The following is a 20,923-nucleotide window of genomic DNA, read 5'->3' as shown; positions in this document are numbered from 1 at the left end:
AAAGTAAAAAGAAATTATACCAGTTATGCAATTGCTAGTTCTACTTCTTTTAATCTCTGCCACAATATTTTGTGCACCACATGGAAGAGAAAAACAACACTAATAAGCTGTAAAATAGAGGGGAGAAATCCATTAATGAAAAATATCATCAATTGCATGGTTGTCATGGGAGACTTCAACTACCCAGACATCTCGTGGGAAGAGCACTTGGCCAAATCTGAACAGTTGCAAAGCTTCCTCGCGTGCACGAACAAGTTCTACCTGACCCAAGAAGTCTATGGACAAACAAGAGGTAAAGCACTGCTGGACCTGGTACTGGCTAAAGGGGATGATCTAGTCAGCAACCTAAAGATCAAAGGAAAGCTGGGAGACAGTGACCACGAGCTGATCACTTTTACTATCCATCGCAAAGCTGGCAAGTCAGTCAGCAATGCAGAAGTCCTCAGCTTTAGGAAAACTGACTTTGATAAGCTCAAGAGGCTTGTTGTCGAGGCCCTAAGGGACCATGACTTGACAGGGAGAGGAGTCCAAGAGGAGTGGTCACTCCTTAAGGGCAATCCTGAAAGCACAAGGGATGTCCATCCCATCTCAGAGGAAAGGTAGCAAAAGGGCACAGCAACCCCCTTGGCTCAGCAGGGAACTTCATGGACCTCCTATGCCAAAAAAGAGAGGCTTATAAAGGATGGAAGATAAGAATCACCACAAAGGAGGATTACTTTGCACTGGTCCATACCTGTAGGGAGCAAACCAGGAAAGCCAAGGCTGCAACCAAACTCCACCTGGCTACATGTATCAAGGACAATAAAAAGTCCTTTTTAAGATATGTGGGGAGTCAGAAGAAAAGCAAGAGTAACATTGGACCCCTACTAAACCAAATGGGACAACTGACAACTGACACCCAGGAAAAAACTAACCTGCTTAATGAGTACTTGCATCAGTTTTTCATCAACCCAAAGGGACTCCCCTGCCTAGCAAGATGCAGGATGGCCAGGGTGAGGGTGAATTTATACCCAGCATCAGTGTAGATCTTGTAAAGGAACACCTTGAGAGGCTGGACACCTTCAATCAGTGGGTCCTGACAGATTGCACCCCAGAGTACTTAAGGAGCTGGCAGGAGTCATAGCCCAGCCACTGGCAAAGATTTTGAAAACTCCTGGTGCTCAGGTGAAGTACCTGAAGATTGGAAGAAGGCCAATGTGGTGCCCATCTTCAAGAAAGGGAGGAAAGTAGATCCAGGGAGCTACCGGCCAATCAGCTCAACCTCAATCCCTGGAAAGATTCTAGAAAAAAAAAAATCAAAGAGACCTTTCTTGACAAGCTGGCTGATGGCAACATCCTGAGGGATAGCCAGCATGGGTTTGTTGCGGGTAGGTCTTGCCTGACCAATCTCATCTCCTTCTATGACCAGGTGACATATCACCTGAACAAGGGAGAAGAGATTGACATCATATATCTGGACTTTAAAAAAGCCTTTGATCTGGTGTCCCATGATCTCCTCTTGGAAAAATTGGCCAACTGTAGCCTCGGCTACATCACAGTCCAATGGCTGGGGACAGAGAGTGGTTGGCTTCTGAGGCCGGACCCAGAGAGTGGTGGTTGATGGAAGTGAATCATCATGGTGCTCTGTGACCAGTGGTGTCCCTCAAGGCTCTGTCCTTGGACCTGTTCTCTTTAACATCTTTATTAACAATGTGGACAACTGGTGTCAGAAGTGGACTGGCCAAGTTTGCCAATGACACCAAACTTTGGGGTAGAGTGTCCACACCTGAGGATAGGCTGGTGATCCAGGCTGACCTTGGATAGGCTCAAAAAGTGGGCAGATACAAACCTGATGACATTCAATACCGACAAATGCAAGGTTCTCCACCTTGGGGAAAAAAACCTGCAGCATGCTTATAGGCTCAGCAATGCTACGCTGGCTAGCACCATGGCAGAAAGAGACTTGGGGGTCATGACTGACCACAAGATGAACATGAGCCACCATGTGATGCTACAGCTGGTAAAGCAAACCAAACTCTGGTTGCATCCATAGATGCTTCTCAAGTAAATCTCAGGATGTCATCCTCCTCACTGTACTCGGCCTTGGTGAGGCCACAGCTGGAGTACTGTGTCCAGTTCTGGGCTCCACAATTCAGGAAGGATGTGGAGAAGCTTGAGAGAGTCCAGAGGAGAGCCACGTGCATGATCAGAGGTCAGGAGAACAGGCCTTATGAAGACGAGGCTGAGAGCCATGGGACTCTTCAGTCTGAAAAAGCACAGGCTCAGGGGTGACCTGGTGGCAGCCTATAAGTACATCAGGGGTGTGCATCAGGATCTGGGGGAATGTCTGTTCACCAGAGTACCCCAAGGATGACAAGGTCCAATAGTCACAAACTCCTCCAAGACCATTTTAGGCTGGACATAAGGAAAAACTTCTTTACTGTCCCAGCCCCCAAGGCCTGGAATAGGCTCCCTCCAGAGGTGGTGCAAGAACCTACTTTGGACTCCTTTAAGAAGCGAGGTTTGGATGTTTATCTTGCTGAAGATCCTTTGACCTAGTTAGCTGACTTCCTGCCTCTTGAGGCAGGGGGCTGGACTCAATGACCACCCGAGGACCAGCCCTAATGTCTATGAAATCTATGAAAAACTTTCACCAGATATTGTGGAAAAGTTTAATCAATATTCAATGCAGAACTCATTGTAAAATAAAAAGCAATCACAGGAGAACATTATTTATTTGTTTGGCCCCTCTGCAATAGCTATAGATGTAATAGTGTTTTCTAATTGCTCTTTAATGATAAGAAACAGCCATACCAGGGCATGCTAGTGGCACTTGTAACTATATTAGTTTTCCTCTCTACCCTCTCCTCTCTGCCCTTCCTTTCTACCCTCAACTGCAATCAACAGAAGTACAATATAAATAAAATAAAAAACAGAACAATTAATAATTGCAAATTAAACTGTTTATTTGTAAGACTGACTCTTGCCAATTCAACTTTTGTTTGCAAAATTTTATTGTCAATCTAACATGCAGGGAACGTGTTAACTATAAGCAGCCATATTAAAATGAACAGTTTGATTTTAAAACGTACAAAAGCATTAAAAAAGAAAGTTAATCTTGCAACTCCGACAGTAATATTTTTTATTTTGTTGGCCAGCCGCATAAGTCTTGAAGAAAAATATATATTACCTAATCTCTACACTTCTGGCTTGCCTCAAATTGCTTTCTACCTCAGTCTGTACAATGCAATTTGCAAGATGCAATTTAGGATATCTCCCCATTGTGTCCTTGTCCTAAGTCTTATCTTTGCTTTGGTCAATTTTAAAACTAGAGCTTTGAAGTTATTTTAACTGAGCTTTTCGCATTTAATTAAGATGCTTTGTAGAGCATAAGCATGCCTGATAAAAATCTTCAACTTCTATTTATCACAGAAAGGAAACTTGAATTGGCTACTAAGAGCCATCTTCACTGACCACAGCATTAATAATGCATAGAAACCTAGTCAGCTCCATTCCATTATATACTTTTTACTGTAACCAGTGTCCAAAATCCATACATCTCAGTCTCTGGGGTATATTTAAATAACCTGAGACGACAGAGGAGATTATGTTACAGTCACAGCAAACAACCTATAGTATTTTCTGGTGTGAGGAATTGTCTCCAACCTAAGTTTATTTTTCGTGCCCTTTCCTGTTACGGTATTTTTATTTCAGCTGTATACATGACCATGTGTTGTAATGTTGGATTCTGGTAGGCTTCTCCCAAGGTGTTCATCTAGGGCAGCTGTATTCAGTTTTTTTTGTACCAGGATCTGCTTGCAAACATCAAAGGCCAGTCTCGATCCAGTGCCCTGCATTCCCAACCTGCTGCCCCCCATCCCCAAGCTGCAGTTCCCCAGTGTACTGGGGCAGAGGATATGTGTGTGGGGTGGGGGGGCATGAGGCCTCCCCAAGAAGCCCCTCACAGGCTGTAACTCTGCCAGCCTGCAAGGGAAAAGCCATGGATTCCCACATTTTTCTCCTTTAAAAGGAGAACACATTTTTAAAGTTTGTTTGCAAGCCTTTCACATATTCTTGTGACCCACGGGTTGAGAAATGCTGGTCTAGAGCACTGCCAAATTTCTAGTAGTCAAGAATACAATTTTTTTTTCCTTTGGCTACCAAAAAGTAGTGGTGTACTGATACATCAGCGCGTATCGTATTGGCACTGAAAAAAGGAACACTGACATTATTGGCAATTGGCTTTTTCCGGCTGATGTCGCCAATAAGTGCTGCATGCACGCACATGCATCCAGGCAGGCAGTTTACAGAGCAGCATCTGGCTGGTAAGTCTGTTGGGTGGCAGAAAGGGGTGTGGAGGGGGCATACTGAGGTGAAGAAGGGAGTGGGGCTGGGGCAGGCACTGCCCAGCCAGGGCAGGACTGGGAGTGGCTCATCCTGGGGGTATGGATCCTGCCACTACACACACCTCTTGGGGAGCCACAGAGGGCATGTGCCCCCCAGATCTGTGCGTGGGACAAGGGTGGGCTGCCGCTGGGGGCTGGGGATGCGACAGGGTGGGCTGAGTCCACCCCAAAATTCGCCACAGCCCCCTCTCACAGCACTGCTGCCATCCACTCCAGCACAGCCCTACCCCATAGCAGTAGCCCGTCCTTGCACAGATTCAGGGGCAGGGTAGGGGGGCATGGGTGCACGTAGAGGTGGGATCTGCCCTGGCTCCGCAGCCCCCAGGTAAGCCACTCATGGCACCGTCTCATGTCCTGCCCCAGCTGGACCATCTCATGTCCTGCCTCACTCGCTTCTTCACCACAGGGGCCTCAATCTGCCCCCCGCCCCCTTCCCTCCCCCAACAGATTTACCAGCCCAATGCCGCTCTCCAAAAAAATCTTTATCAGAGACAAGAAACCCCTTCGTCTTAGCGGGCCATGCGAGGCTGGCGTCTGGCCACGCTCCCACCTGCTCTGCCGCTGGTGGCCCCTCCCCAAAGTCTGGGAAGGGCTGCTTCCCCCCTCTCCCTCCAGGTACACCCAGGCCGGGATCCCTAAAGGCCCGGGTAGGGGTTTAAACCCCTCCCCAATCATACTCAGCAGTCTGCCAGGCCTGCCCCCCTGCCCCAAGCTCAGCTTCCCTTGGCCACTGCAGAAGGGAAGGAAAGGGAATGGAGGGCTGCTCTAGTACCCCCAACTTCTGGCCTCAGCCATTGCAGGCATGTGCCTGCATTTCCAGAATCAAAAGTCAATGCCTATTCACTTGCAAATCAGTTTAATCTATGCAAGTCAGACTAACCTGCAGACTTTGAATAAATTCAGGCTTCAGTTTTTTGAATGTCTGCACTTAACCATGAACTGCACTGAAGTAATCTAGTCTGAACAAAATGAAAACACATATGGTTGAGAAAAAGGTCATCACTGCTGGGGCTGGGATGCATACTACTTCCTAACTGGTGGTAGCAGAATGAGTTTTTGGTTTTCTGAGTTTTGTTTTGAGGTTTTTTGTAGATGCCAATATCCAAGAGCCCAGTATGAACAAGGAGTCTTCAATGACCCCCGAACTACAGATAGCAATAATCTGAAGAGGCAAATTCTCTGCTGATAGAGACACTACTATGGAAAAAAGCCCTTTCAGGGGTTTACAAGAAAACAGGCCAAAACTAGAACCAGGTTTGGTACATCTTTCCCTCCCATTTCTATATGATATAAGGGCAATTCTCAGGTGGAGACTTATAGTACAAGTTCGCTCCCAACATTTCACAATCTTCATACTGTTCCAAAGTCAGCACAATTCAAAAACACTTTTTTTTGCAGAAACGCTTTTCTGCTTCCTTCCTCAAAAATAGCTAACTGTGCTACAAGAAACATGGAGGCTCCCTGAAAAAAATGCACAGGAAAAATCTCATTTTTATAGGGGCGAGGGTTTAATTAATCTTCCTTATCTGCAAGAATGGGTGGAAGAAAGTAAAGTACACTGTGATAAGAATTTATAGTAAGAGACCTAAGATATGCAAGGTATCGTAAAAGCAGCTAAGCAGACAAAAAAGTCTACGTCACTATAGTTATTTTTCTACTGTTTCACAACTGTAGCAGATTTCATAATTGCATTTTTTCATCTGGTGCTCCCAGAAGATGTTCACTGATTAACAGTCAGGTTTGTCTACAAAACAGTCAGAGTTTCACTCACCCAGTACACCTCACCTCTGACCAGCGTAAGAGAAGAAACAATTTAATCTGCTCATTCAGTCTTAAAGTACGAATTGTGCCCATAACATATCCACTGGAACATCAAGCAATCATCAACCCTATGTTACACAAAGCAGTATGACTAGAAGACCACATTTTCTGATCCTAGCAAAGTCTGGGTTGATTTTTCCTACAACCCTATTATCAAAATGCATTTGTGTGAGAATTTTTGTTCTCAGTGTTTCCATGTTAAAAAGAGCTCCTCATATATCACGTGAGTAAAGATTTAATGTCCACAGAAAGTAGCCAGCACTCTGAATCCTTCATGGTGTCACTAGAAAGGACATATTTTAAGTTGCACTGAATGCAGTTTAAAATTGCTTGAGAAGAATGCTGTATTGAGTACATTTGGCTGGAATTTTAACCTACATTATGAAGGTATTTTAAACCAAGTGCTTAAATTGGCTAGCCATACTGGGAAAATAATAGATTTCCTGAAACTCTTATCTAAGGCAGCAATAAAGCCCCATCTTGACAGGCAGGAAGGATGCAGTTTTTCCCCCTCACCCAGTTATGTGAGCTCAATCAAATTAGCTTAGCACAACTGAAAATACCCATCAAGATATAAGCTAAGGGTTCAGTTTCATTAAAAAAAACAACACAGGACAACTTGAGTGCTGCTCTTAACTTGACTCCTGTCCATGCCCCTCTCCCCCAACTCAAGTGTGTAGGTGCTTTCAACTAGACCTGGGACCTGACAAGAAACATGTCAAGTGTAAACCCACGGCCCATCAGTTGCAAGTGTGGCCATTTTCCAGCATGGCTACATGCCAATGTCATCCAATTCTCCCTGACCCATGTGCCCCCCAAAACCAGACAAGTTCTCCCACTACACACTATAGACATTTTTGTAGTATGGCTCATCATAGTGCAGCGCTAAAAAATGGGGGATGTGCCTCCTGAAGTCTTAGTTGAACTCCTTACTTGAGACACACAGCTAACTACCTCTCTCCACTATGCCCCAATAAGTGCAGTGCCAATGGAGAAACGATAACTCCTGTACTATTTCAAATGCAATCAATTCAAGTGCAGCTAACTCTAGTTAGTGCTGCAGTGAAGATGTACAATAAGAGCCAGCTAAAAGAGCTTTACTTATTACAAGACTTTTCATACCACATTAGGTTATCACATCTAAGCCAGAAGTTTCAAAAGTCACTCTCCCTTCCTATAAATCAAGGCAGGGCCGAAGTGACACCAGTCACAAAGTGAACTAGTCACTTTTCTAATGCACTGTACTGCTGGGCTTCATCTTTAAGTGATAGTGTTGAAAAGTGAAATTCAGTCTTTACAATGTAAAACTTTAAACCTGTAGAGACTGAGATTTTAGTAAAACTATAAAATGGACATGAAATGTCAAGCCCAGAGGTAGGTCTGCACAAATAATGTCAGGTGTATTAAATTTCACTGAAACAAAAAATGTACGTGTACTCCATGCAGCCAGACTTGGAGAAACAAAAAGAAATGTAAAACCCTTCCTGGGGTGACTGACTCACTCTTGCCAAATAAAAGCAGTACACAAAGGAAGAAAAATATTGGGACCTAAAGACAGTTAGAAGTGCAGCTCAGCTGGAGAGACCTGGAGAACACTTGCTGCAGAGAGTAAAATTAAATGGTTTGTTTCATTTGGAGCCAGCTTGTTGGGGGCTAACACCACCATGTTCCTTTGACTTATCTCCCATCTAATGGTTGAAAGACAGAAGACCCATCGTCTAGAAGATATCAGTTCACTGGACACAAAAAAACTATTAAGTGAAAATTGTAGAATGCTTCTGCGATTAACTAACGCATCACTCATGGCAAACAATGAATAAACTACCAGTTTTAACTTTCTACAAGCTTAAGACCCATCAAGTGCTCCTCTTCCAAGGCCTGATTCTACAACAAATGCATGGTTACCTTCACACCACAAGCAGCCCTAACTAAATTCAAAAGCAAACACTGAACCCAAGACCCAACCCTGCAGGACATCAGAGCACAGCTACAGTGGCTGGGCCATGTTGAAAGAGTGGACGTGATCTGGACAAAGAAAGTGCTCCTCAGGGTGCCAGAAAGGAAAAGATTGCGTTGGACAACCAAGACAAAGAGGACTAGATGATCTGGTGTCAGACCAACAGAAATTAAAATGTGGACAATGGCACGCAGACAGGAATGGATGAAGACAGTGGAGGCAGCAAACGGCCTCCAGTGCTAAATAATAATAATTTGCTTTGTATGCATTAGTAGCCTTATTCTGAAAATCAGCTAGTGAGCCACTATCTCCATTCTACAGGCAGAAAAATGGAAGAAGAGAGGCTAAATAGGAACAATGACTGAAAAGAGACCTCATTCCTTGAATCCAGTCCTCAGCTATTACAGGCAAAGGCACAATCCTGTTCACTTTACTCCCCCAAAGCTCTTTGGGAAACAGATCTCTCAGCCCCCACCACAAGAAACCAGAGCCAGTGCCCCAAGGGGCTCATTGTCAGGGCTGGAATGAGAAACATGGTGCACGTAGGTGTACAAATTGGCGACACAGCTTCCCTCCATCCAGACACGTTAATATGGTCCTGCTAATGCATTATCCGTAGCTTTCCCTAGCTTAATATTTTTTAAATGAAAAGACAGAGGATTCCACGCAAATATCAGGGACTGGACTGTGAAATCCTCTGGAAGGTCAGAAGCAAACACTGATTTTGTCCAGCCTAACCATTTCTCCTTTAATAAATGGTTAGAGATGCATAAAACCAGCTGTACTGGATCCAGCAGTACGAGTTGCTTTACTTGCTGAATCAGCAAGCAGCAGGTAGCTTTAAACTATGCCACGCCTAGTACATGAGCTTATAGATTTATTCATTTGATCTTGGATTATTGATTAAGATACATTACAGCTTATAAATGTTTATGAGCAAAAGCCAATTGTTGTAAGGCTGTGGTCTAGGTCAGGGATTGGCAACCTTTTGCCACTACGCGCTGCATCTCCCAGCAATTGGCAGATACTATAATGGGAATGTATAGAAAAAGGCAGGCACTAGGACCCCAAGATCTTCCCCTGCTGCAGTAAAGACTAAACTAGTGATCCTCAACCCGGGTACCTCGAGATCCTTTTAAGGGTGTCAGAGTGTCACACACTGTTAGTACTACTAGGTGTCAAACGTGATTCACAAGATAAACCCAGAGAATTCAACTAGGAATTCATAGCGTTAAATGCATGTTCTGAGCTGCTGTGTTTTTCGGTAGTTCTTTGCAACACAGAGAAAGAGAGACAGAGAGAAAAGTGCTCTATTATTTTCCTATAGTCAAAAAACGAGTGAAAAAACTCTGAGTTGATTTTTGCTAAAGGGTGCTTTGAGTCTAAAAAAAAGCTGAGAACCACTGAACTACACTGAAGTCATCAGGCATTAGGGCCCTGGGGGTGCCTTCTCTGCTTCTGTGGCAGGACCATGCTGCCAATTCCCTGAGCTGCTACCAGTGGGATCCAGTCTGCTCACAGACCAGATATGGCCCATGGGCTGCAGGTTGCCAACCGCTAGTCTATATTATGCAGGAGGTAACAAGCCAATCAGAATAATCCTTTGTGAAGCTATGAACAACTTGCAGAAGCATGCTAAGTAACACGTGAAGAAAGTGAACTGGAAGAGCTCTGTTGCTTTGTGGTTAGAATAATAAACCATGTCAGGACTTGCCTCTGCACTGATCTGTCAAAAGAACCTCAGGCAGGTCATTTAATCCTCCGCTGCCTCAGTTCCCCCATCCCTAAATCAATGTTTCACTACCGCCCAAGGACTGAGATAACAACTGCCTGCATTCAAAGTGCCTTGGGATCCTCAGATGAAAGGAACTCTGAGAGCGACTTGTGCTAAATTAGCCATTTGTCTCCGAGTGAATTTGCTGTTCACATGTGGTTAAAAACGATAAACTAGCTTTTAGTGAGTACCACAAGCACACTGAGCTGTGTTACAGTGGGGATCTGTTTGCACTCAAGGGTTTGCTTTGGACAAGGTGGAAAATATTCGGTCTTGCAAAGAAACGCAGCAGCTCTCCTGATTATTCTTTCTTGTCTTTTCTTGGCTATCCACTCCTAGCTGGTTCCTTTTAGGGCATTAATTAATTCAAACCATATGTAAATTATACTGAAAAAGGAAGAAGATAGCCAGAGGAATTCATAACTGTAAAGCTTGTTTCTGTCAAGTGGTTGGAAATAGAAAGGATTTTCCAATACCTTTTTGATGACAAAGTCCCCGAGTGCTTTCCCTCTCTCTCCGTTTTATATTAACATTCACACTTGTAGGTCAGATGTACTGAATCACCCAGGAATTTGTGTTTTGATACTAAAATCCTTACATCCAGGATTTTATTCAGGGTGACACTGTGTAGCCACCATTCCTAGAAAAGGCAGTTTTAAAACGGAAACAGAACACTAACAATAGCTGAAATAATGCCTTCACAAATAGACATGCATTCACCTCATTTTGATGCCAAACATAACCTACTTATATGATTTCAGTTGCAAATGTTCCATTTTCTTTCCATAGCAAATACAATTGAGTTGCTTAACTATGACCAAAGCACAAAGATGAGTTAACAAGCATAAGCACAGCAAAAAAAAGGACCCGTTAAAAAGGTTCATGTCCATCATGACATACTCTAGAAAAGTAAAGTCCTGTTTTGTGCCTAAGCATCCCAAAAATACACTCTCTCTTCCTCCCTTCTTGGAAGGCTGAATGTTTGACTTGATTGTGCCAGGATTTGAATCTATGCTTCCACAAAATCCATGCATTACAAAGCTAATACTTAAGTCATCAAACTATTCTGTGGTCCATTTTTCCCTGTATTGGTTGCTTCAAGGACCTTTTAGCACATCAAATGTTCAGGTCCCAGTAATGCTCACTTGTATTTTTAATCATTTTTGCTTTATGGAAATCACCAGGATCAGCAGCACCAGATGCTCTAGCAGCAAAAACAGGAAGCTCTTGATAACTGGTTCAGGAACTTCTTGGTCAAAATGTTTATCTTAACAAATCCAGAGGCTGAACTACCTTTCCCACCCTCCAAATCATATTTTCAGTATTTGAGATCATGTTAAATCAACATGGATTCACCAAGGGCAAACATGCCCGATTGCCTTCTATGAGATGACTGGCTCTGTGGATATGGGGAGACCAGTGGGTGTGATATACCTTAACTTTAGCAAGGCTTTTGATACGGTCTCTGTGGCAGGGCAGGGCCAGCAGGCGCTTAATTGCGGCGGCCATTTTAGAGCTCTGGCCACCCATATAAACAGGGCATTTTGATACTAGCTGGTGGTGCAGTAACATCACCTGGCTGTGAGGCTTTGTGGAACACTCTGGAGGTAAGGGAGGAGCTGTAGGGGATGGTCAGGAGGCTCCTGGTCCTGGGCATGACCTAAAACTGCACCCTGCTGGGAGTGGGTGGCCTGGTGGGGCTCTCAGTAGTGCGGGAGCCCCCAGGAAATACCAGGCCAGTTACCACCCTGGTGAAAGGCGGGTCAGCGCATCTTAACCCCAGCTCCCGGGTTACCCCCTCGTAGGGTCTGGAAGGAGGACCCCAGGGAGAGTAGGGCCATAGACTCAGAAACCTGTCTTAAAATCCCCCGCCTGGTCATTGCTGGGGCCAGGGGCCCACCGGAAGGGCCGGGGGCCCACCGTGAGGGACGCCCAAAGCTGGGGCCCTGGAGTTCCAACTGGCCTGGAGGTGAGGCCAGGGCCAGTGTAGCCAAAGGTCCCGGGGGGGGGGGGGGGGGGGGGAAGAGATCACACCCATAAGAAGGAACAGCTCAGGGAGCTACACAGCCTAGAATGACGGTGGAGTAGGCCGCCAGAATGGAGGGATCCAGGACGGGTTCAAATAGTAGGGTTCTGGGGCCCAGTGTGGGGCCGGTGATGTTGACAATGGAGCACGCCATCTGTGAGGCATCAGCTGCAGTGTAGGGGAGGTATGGAGCCGCAGATGGAGCTGTTCAGCTCCCTGAGCTGTTCCCCCTCATGGGTGTGGTCCCCCTGGGACCTTTGGCTACATTGGCCCTGGACCCACCTCCAGGCCAGTCAGAACCCCAGGCTCTCAGCTCTGGGCATCCCTTGCGGTGGGCCACTGGCCCTTCAACCCTTCCAGTCCTGGCCCCAGCATTGACCAGTCAAGGGATGTCAAGACAGGTTTCTGAGTCTATGGCCCCACTCTCTTGCTGGGGTCCACCTTCCAGACAAGGGGGTAACCCACCTGGTTGGGGTGCCTTGACCCCAGTTCCCACATCCCACCTTTCACCAGGGTGGTAACTGGCCTGGCATTTCCTGGAGGCTCCTATGCCACTGAGAGCCCCACCAGGCCACCCACTCCTGTTTTAGGTCATGCCCAGGACCAGGAGCCTCCTGACCATCCCCTACAGCTCCTCCCTTACCTCCAGAGTGTTCCACGAAGCCTCGCAGCCAGGTGATGTTGCTGCGCCACCAGCCAGCATCAAAATGCCCTGTTTATATGGGTGGACAAAGCTCTAAAATAGCCACCGCAATTAAGCACCTGTTGGCTGCTTAGCCCCAGGTCTTAAAGTGGCAGTCACAAACAGTGCCCTGCCACAGTCTCCCACAACATTCATACAAGTAAGCTAATGAAGTATAGGTTGGATGAATGGCTGTAAGGTGGATAGAAAAGTGGCTGGTTAATCAGTCTCAGAGGGTAGTAAACAATGACTCCATGTCTAGTTGGCAGCAGGTGTCAACAGGAATGCCCCAGGGGTGGTCGTGAGGCTGGTTTTCTTCAGTATCTTCATCAATGATCTGGAAGATGTCATAGATCGCACCCTCAGCAAGTTTGCAGATGGCACCAAGATGGGGGGAGTAGTAAACTGGTTGGAGCAGGTACGGGCAATTATTTGGGCCTGCAAGCCACACAGGCAGTTCTGGGGCACTCCTCCAGGCTGGTCAGCACTACCCCCTTCCCAACAGCCCAGAGCTCACAGACCCTTCAACTCCACCCTGCCACTGCCAAAAGGACACAGCCCTAAGCCCAGCCTGCCTCATGCCCACTCACAACTTGCCTCAGCTAGAGTACACCAGCAAGAACTTACATGCACAGCCCTGACCCCTATGACCGCCCACCCATGCTGAGCAGTGGCAGTGGCTGCTCTTGGTGTGGGGGAACATCAGCCCCTCCCCCACACTGCTGCCGGGCACTTCTTGCTGCAGCCCCCTGGATTCCATGCCCGGGCTGCCCTGCGGCTCCTCTCTGCCACTGTCACTACCACCTCTGGGCTGCCCAGGAGGGCAGCAGTGGCAATACAGAGGAGACTCAGGGCATCCTGGGCATGGGCTCCAAGCAGCTGCAAGAAGGGCCTGGAAGCAGTGAAAGAAGAGACCACTTTTCCCCTACACCAAACAGCAGCTTCTGCCCAGCTGCCACTGCTGCTCAACAAGGCGAGGTGAATCTGGAGCAGGTGTGAGGCAGGCACGGGTCAGGGCTGTGCACACTGGTTTCAGTTGGTCTGGAGCTCGGCTGCTCTGCTGGGCCAAGTATTAATGGTGGCCTTAAAATTGTTGGGACCCTGGGCAAAAGTCATTTGGGGCCCCTTAGAGGCTTAATTTTGAGGACCTATAAGCAAGTCAGATATTTGTTGCAAAATTTTGGGGACTCCTAACGTGTGGGGCCCTTGGTGGCTCCCCAGTTTGCCCTCCCCAAGGGCACCACCACAATTATGGAGTAGGCGCAGAGCAAGACGGGGACAGGGCTATGTGGGCCTACCAGTACCACAGGGCTGGGCCAGCAGCGGCAGCAGCCAAAAGGAGCTGCCACCACCTGGGCTCCCCAGAAAAGCAGTACAGCTATAGCCTCCTAGCTGCATGCCCAGGGGGCAGTGGCAGAACACACCACAGGCCAAGCAGGACTGAGGAACCTGCTATAGGCCAAAAAAAGACCCTCCACCAGCTGGATTCGGCCCACTATATTTTGCCCACCCCTGGGCTGGAGGATGGCGTTAGGATTCAGTGACCTAGACAAATTAGAGGATTGTACTAAAAGAAATCTCATGAGGTTCAACAAGGACAAATGCAAAGTCCTGCACATAGGAGGGAACAATGCCACGCACCAGTACAGGCTGGGGCCAACTGGCTGGGCGGCAGTTCAGTAGAAAAGGACCTGGGAGTTACAGTGGGCAATAAGCTGAATGAGCCAGCAGTGTGCCCTTGTTGCCAAGAAGGCTAACAACATCCTGGGCTGCTTTGGTAGGTGTGTTGCCAGTAGGTCCAGGGAAGTGATTGTTCCCCTCTATTCAGCACTGAGGCCACAGCTAGAGTACTGTGTCCAGTTTTGGGCCCCCCACTACAGAAAGGAAGCAGACAAGTTGGAAAGAGTCTAGCGAAAGGTGACAAAAACAATTAGGGAGCTGGGGGGGGACACACACAATTTGAGGAAAGGATGAGGGAACTGAGCTTATTTAGTCTGGAGAGGAGACAAGAGATGGGAATTTAAACAGCAGTCTTCAAGTAGCTGAAGGAAGGGTTTTCCAAAGAGGATGGAGCTAAACTGTTTTTAGTGGTGGCAAATGACAGAACAAGGAACAACAGCCTCAAGTTGCACCACAGAAAGTTTAGTTTAGACATTAGGAAAAACTCTCCCACTAGAAGGGTAACAAAGCACTGGACAAGTTACCCAGAGAGGTTATGCAATTTCCTTGGAGGCTTTTAAGACCCAGTTAAACAAAGCTCTGGTTGGACTGATCGGGTTAGGGAGAGTCCAGCTTTGAGCAGGGGGCTGGACTTGATAAGTGGTCCCCAACCCCCAGGCCAGAGGGCACAAGTGACTGCAGACCGGCAAACCACGGACTGGAAGTGACCAGCATACTGCAGACTGGCAGCTAGCCCTTTTTATACTGAATGGCCCGCTGGTGGCAGCTGGGCCGCAGTTTGCCAGTCCTCAGAATAAGCAGGTTGGGAAGCCCTGGACTAGATGACCGCTTGAGGTTCATTCCAAATTTTCAATTATCTAGGTGATGTTAAGAGACAGTTTCTCCTGTGACAGATTAAACCACTGCTGAAACCTGCTTTGTGGTCTCTAGGCACAGGACAGTTTAACAGTAAACAGAGTAAAACAGTTATTAATATCCACCAAGACTAGCATTTGTTTTGAACCGCCGGTGGTATTAAAGAGTGGCAGATAAAACCCAAGCCTCATTAAGGAAAGTACAGAGCCTCTCTTCTGGTCAAGAAACATATTGCTTATTTTGCTAGATTTGGTATGTTCTGATGTTTAGAAATCTATGTTTCTGACTCCCTCTTAGGCCAAAAGAAAAAAAATCAGTCTTAGAATAAAGTTGTGTCCATCTGCTTGATGTTTCCACCTAAAGCTATCTAAGACAGCATGAGCAAGAGGCATTTTGGCAGGACTGCTTAAAAGTCATGAGGTTTAATGGTCAAACAGCCATGCTTCATACCATACTTCTACAGCCACTGTATCCGGGTAATAAGGCTGACTCTTGATTCCAGAAGTAATAAGTGAAAAGTTTCTTACCATTCATATTTTTAATTCAATGAAGAATAGCAGACTGACCAACTGACATGCATTTATTTCAGTAGCAACAAGAATATCTAGGTCAAGAATTATGAGAACAACGTACAGTATCAGTCTAATCCAGGGGTGAGCAACTATTTTGGGCAGAAAACCGCTTATTGAGTTTTGGCAAGCCATGGAGGGCCACATGACAGGCAGCCCAGGGCAAATTAATATTAATTTTTTACGGGCCCCATGGGCCGGATAGAATGGCCTGGCAGGCCGCATCTGGCCCCCAGGCCCCATTTTGCCCATCCCTGGTCTAATAGGTGCTAGGGTTAAATAGTCAGACTAGGTTCTTTGGGTAAATCCAATATTTTTTATTAAACCAACTCAAATCATTGGAAAAATTCTTCTTAGCAAGCTTTTGGGCACAAACAAACACCTTTCGCCAGGCTGAGGAAGCATCTGCAGATGGTTTCTGCTCTTAATTTTATTCATGGACTGGTCATTTAACCATACTGAAATCAGAAGGAAAAAACAGTTAGCTTCCTGAAGCTTCAAGCTGTTGAGTGTTCTTTCAAGCAGAGTGTGAGAGAGTGTACACACTGTGACACTTGCATCTTTACAGACCCAGTGCTTAATTAAGTACCTCCAGAGAACAAATAGGTTTTTTTAAGGAGTATTTCTGGTAATTCTATTCAACTGCCATTCTTGCATCCAAGCTGATAGTGAACTAATGCACCAGAAAAGGACTAAAGGAACCCAGGGTTGTAGGTTGTTCTTTCATTGAAAACTTGACTGTGAAGAAATCCTCTTCCCTCTCTCTGACCTTCATTTGGGGCCAGGTGATCCCTCTAGCTCCCTGCTCCTTGTGGTTCAGGCTGGTCAATCAGGTGACCTGGCCAGATAAAATTCCTAGGGGGAGGGGGATAGCTCTCTTCCTGCCAGTGGGCATTTGAAGCTACAAGCAGTGTACCCCAGGCACTGGCCTGGTGATTTCTTTAAGCAGAGAGCAGGAAGCCTGCTAGGAGTTAGGAATTATGTATAGGCAAGTTGCATCTTAAAAAGGGTCACTGTATCTAGTCTCTGTAAAGACTCAAGTTGCTTTTATTTGCTCCAAGTGTATTCTGACTTCCTCATCCCTCCCCACCACCCCCCAAAAAAACCCCAAACAACAAACAAACCAATAAAAAGGTGTCAGGTTACATCCTGTGTTATTGGGCACCAAGAGCAGGAGAGACCCTAGGTTTGTGGGGTTTGTGTACCCTGGGCTGTACAGAGCCCAGCCACAGACCAGTGCCTGGGTGGTGGCAGCATTACCCCAGGCTGGCAGAGGTTCTCCAGGAAGCAGGGCAGGAGGCTGTAGGCTCTAAGGGAGGCCCTTGAAATGAGGTTTTGGGTCTGGTACACAATGAGACAGCTGTCTGAGTAGTAGCGCCCCCTACTGTGCCACCGCACTGACTATAATTTAAAAGTCAAAGGTTTTGTAGAGACAAGTATGTATCACACATCTATATCGCAATCAAATACCAGTTTCTGCCTAATGGAAAAGACACAGAGAATGCCAACAGACAACATGTTCACCAAGACACCCAAAGTATACAAAGCCATATTTAGCCCTATTCAGTAGTATTTGAAGAGTGCTTTTTTCCCCCCTTTCCTAGCACCATGAAAGCTTTCAAAGCAGAACAAAAAACAGAACTTGTTACAGTAAACAGAGAGAGCCCTTTTTGTACAATTTAAGGGAAGTTACAGGTTATACTTAGACTGCACTAAATCTGCAGAAATGTTAAGCAGTGTTAGAACATGCTCTGAGTATTAACCTTTAGTGTGCAACTATTTCTTGCCTGCACAGCTCCGACTTGCCACTAGGGGGCTGGCCAGCAGTGGTGTGGCTAAGATCCAGGATGCCTGGGCTCTATTCTTCCTCTGGATGGGTGAAGTAGAGTAGAATAGAGAGGCTAGGAGCAGTGCATCATGGGATACTGGAGGACTGTATCGTGCTCATTAAAGCTTCAGTTTGCTCTAGAGATCAACACAAGTTAAGTAGTATGGACCACAATTAACAGCTGGCCTAAAGTGACATAACCAAGATTCCCACAAGGGAATCTTCCACTTAGCTGGAATGTTAACAAGCTTTAAATGTGCACATGTTCAAGTTTCAATTGCCCATGGTATGGTCCAAGCAGAACGTGAAACTTCATTCTTGGATACCCCCACCACAGGGTGGATTGGGAGGTTGGGGGAGGGGAGCAGGGAATTGATAACAGATTTTCTTATTTCAATTATAGGAAGGAATTTAGGAAAAAAAAAAGACAACTACCTGTTAAAAATAAATCTAAAGATCTACATTTCTTACAATCTTTTAAAACATTTAAAATAAAAGTAAAAGTAATTTTGCTGAATTCATGGAGTCTGTCAGAAACAAAGTTACAGGCTGTATACTTTTCTATATAAAGAAAGTTCTCCTTCAATTCTAATGTTGAAATCAAGCCTTGTAAAAAACACAGCACAGCAAGCCATATACCCTATTGTGGCCTTGTTCCCGTGGGGACCCAGCCTCTGGGCTGCTCTGTAGAAGAAACTGGCAAAACAAAAACAAAAATAAAAGTTAAATTAAATTACATACTAGGAACCAACTTCCAATTCCAGGAGATATCCAGCATGCATTTCATCAGGATCATGCACCCAACCCACAAGGTATTTTCATGCTCCTTTTTAATACTGTGTCCCTACCTGAGCTCCGACTACATCAGTTCTCAACATACTAGTGTGGCAAGACACTTCCCACTCTGAAGACTACTTAAACATGTTTGCAGCAGGGCACTGGGGTAAACCTGCCCCTTTAAAGGGAATAAGCAACCAGAGAGGCAGCTTGCAGGTGGCAAAGGGGGGTTATAATTAGGGACTCACCTGACCAGCAGCAGGCTGGGCTGGAGTTATAAGCCCTAGTTGAACAGGTAGTCCAGCACTGGGAGCTGTGAAGTGAGAAGCTCCTAGCAGCAGGGCTCCTGAATACTGAAAGAAAGCAACTCTGCAATGCAGGGAACAAGGGAAGGTACCTGGGACAGAGGAGAGCTGGTTTAGATAAAAGTCCAGAGAATGCTTGAGTGCCTGCCAGAGGGTACAGGTGCTTGTTATTTAGTTGAACCAGCAGTTTAGCCTTGAGCCCTGCTGAGGGCTGACTCAAAGCCCACTTAGAGAATGAGTAGCTCAAAACGGGGCTGAGAGTAGGGCCCAGCAACACAGAGAAAGGCTGAGAGAGCAGAACCAAAGAAGACCCAAAGCCAGAGATACACAAGTTTAAGGGAGGCTACAAACAGGACATCCATGGGCCCAGGAGGGGTAAGAAGCAGACTAGAGGGTCCACGAGACCAGAGAGAGGGGCCAAGTCGGAGGACCGAGGGTCCAAAAGCCCCAAGAAGGGACTGAAATGTGAAACCAGAGAGTCCAAAAAGATGCTGAGCATGTGATCAGGGGATCTGAGACCCTGGGGAAGGGCTGAGTATGCGGCCAGGGTCTGAAAGCACAGAAAGAGGGATTGGGAGGTGACTGCAGGGTCATGGGTCCCAGAGGGAGAGGCTGAGAGTATTGAGAAGCTCCAAGAAGGGCTGAGTGCAATGAAGATTAGTGACATCATTGAGCAAGGCTGGGGGGAGGGGGAAGTGTAGGCGAAGAAGGGAGCCACCAATTAGCCCTTAATACAGGTGTCCAGCAGAGACGCAGGCAGACCAAGAGGGCTACTGAGCCTGAGGGCTGTATGAAGACTACCAGGATCCAGGAGACACCTGGCAGGGATTTGCAGGGACTAGGGCTTACTCTGAGGCCCATGGGCAGCCTCCCCTACTGAATTTAATAAAACCACGGAGTGGCAGTTGAGTGATCAAGAAAGGGCTACGTCAAAAGCTGGAGCTGGCCAGGAGCCATACAGCCACTAGTGGGGTGTCATAGTCACCCCTGGGGCTCAGACCTGCTCCAGTATTATATATAGTATACCTTCATGGGTAGCAAAGACTTACTATATCTACTGTGAAAGCTTTATTTAGTTGTAAACCTACAAGTTTTAATAGGGTGACATTTCTGTGAGAATACACTTCTCTAAAAAGAAAAAAATCCTGATGTTGATTAAAATTGATTTAAGCAAACAAATAAAAAAAACCACACCCTCCAGACTTTTCATTTGGTGATTTCAATAGCAGCAATTTAAATCTAGTTAGCACCACTGGTTGGCAGAGAAAGGAACAAAGTGGTCTTATGCTGACCCAAAGAGCATAACAGGCAGCTGGCTAAACCCAGCTCTCCTCTCTTCCCCTTCAAAATTTCAGTAGTAAAAGAACAAAGAAGCAGCCAAACTGGTGCTTCCTCCCTCTGAATTAGCAGTCATTTCAGTACAAAAGCCATTAGCAAGAGAATTACTGTGAGATTGTCCAACTTCAGGATAAAAACATCCAGGGTTTGCCGCCTCCTTGTCACTCCTGTGACATTTAGAGCTTTATGTAGTTAGAAATTTTGGCCATGACTCATCTCAGGAAGGAAGGAATAGATAGAGCAGGGACTTAACACTTTCATTTTTAAGAGCCTTTCTTGGGAAAACTGAAAAGATCAAGTAGGACAGAGAAATTCTCAGTTCCAATCTAGGTCAGGAGCACCTGCTCAGCAGTATGTGAAGCAGGTTAGAGGTCTCCAAAGCTTTGGCACCAACTGGCGTCCTTGTTGATTTTCAGTAGAGACGTAGAGGACTTGGTGCACCAAAGAGACTGACCAGTCTGATCACCTAGAAGTGGTCTCATCCCCACCCTTCCCCTTTGTTTGTATCAGTAATTTTCAGGGGGGCTCTATATGTTAAGCTACACCAAACCTATTGAAGTCTATTGTAAAAATTCCCCATGGACTGGACTTCAGCGGAGAACAGACAGAGGGCAATTACAAGTATTTGAAGAAAAAAAATCCCACCATTTGGATCCAAAGCTTTGAAATAAGTCACATTCAACAGAAGTCCATGCCATTAAGTTAGTTCAGTGTTCAAATCAAAAGCTAATTCTGACTATAATCTACATAATTAGAAAGGAATTGTATTTTGTCACCATATTTTCCAAGCAGTTAATACTTCTGCATTTTGTACACAGCCTAATAGGGAGGTAGAAATATTGTATTGGCTTTGTTGGGCTCAGGGATTTTCAAGCAAACATTTCTTGAATAAATTATTATTCAGAGGGAGCTCAGGGGAGGAGCCA

General features: G+C 46.1%; 1 protein-coding gene and 1 long non-coding RNA gene across 2 annotated transcripts in view; both read right to left on the bottom strand.

Moving 5' to 3' along the window:
• Positions 1-20,923, bottom strand: part of ABHD17C (abhydrolase domain containing 17C, depalmitoylase) — a 56,744-nt gene that overhangs the window by 19,550 nt on the left and 16,271 nt on the right. The gene's annotated exons all lie outside the window — the stretch shown is intronic.
• Positions 16,056-20,456, bottom strand: LOC149852147 (uncharacterized). The gene is made up of 3 exons (XR_016439354.1): positions 18,603-20,456; positions 18,217-18,273; positions 16,056-16,207 (listed from the first exon to the last, which is right to left on the bottom strand). It is a non-coding gene; the product is annotated as an uncharacterized LOC149852147 (long non-coding RNA).

Source organism: Crocodylus siamensis, chromosome 15 (assembly GCF_052110815.1).
Source record: "Crocodylus siamensis isolate JL-2025a chromosome 15, ASM5211081v1, whole genome shotgun sequence".
NCBI classification, from domain to species: domain Eukaryota; kingdom Metazoa; phylum Chordata; order Crocodylia; family Crocodylidae; genus Crocodylus; species Crocodylus siamensis.
This window is presented reverse-complemented; position numbering and strand designations above follow the sequence as displayed.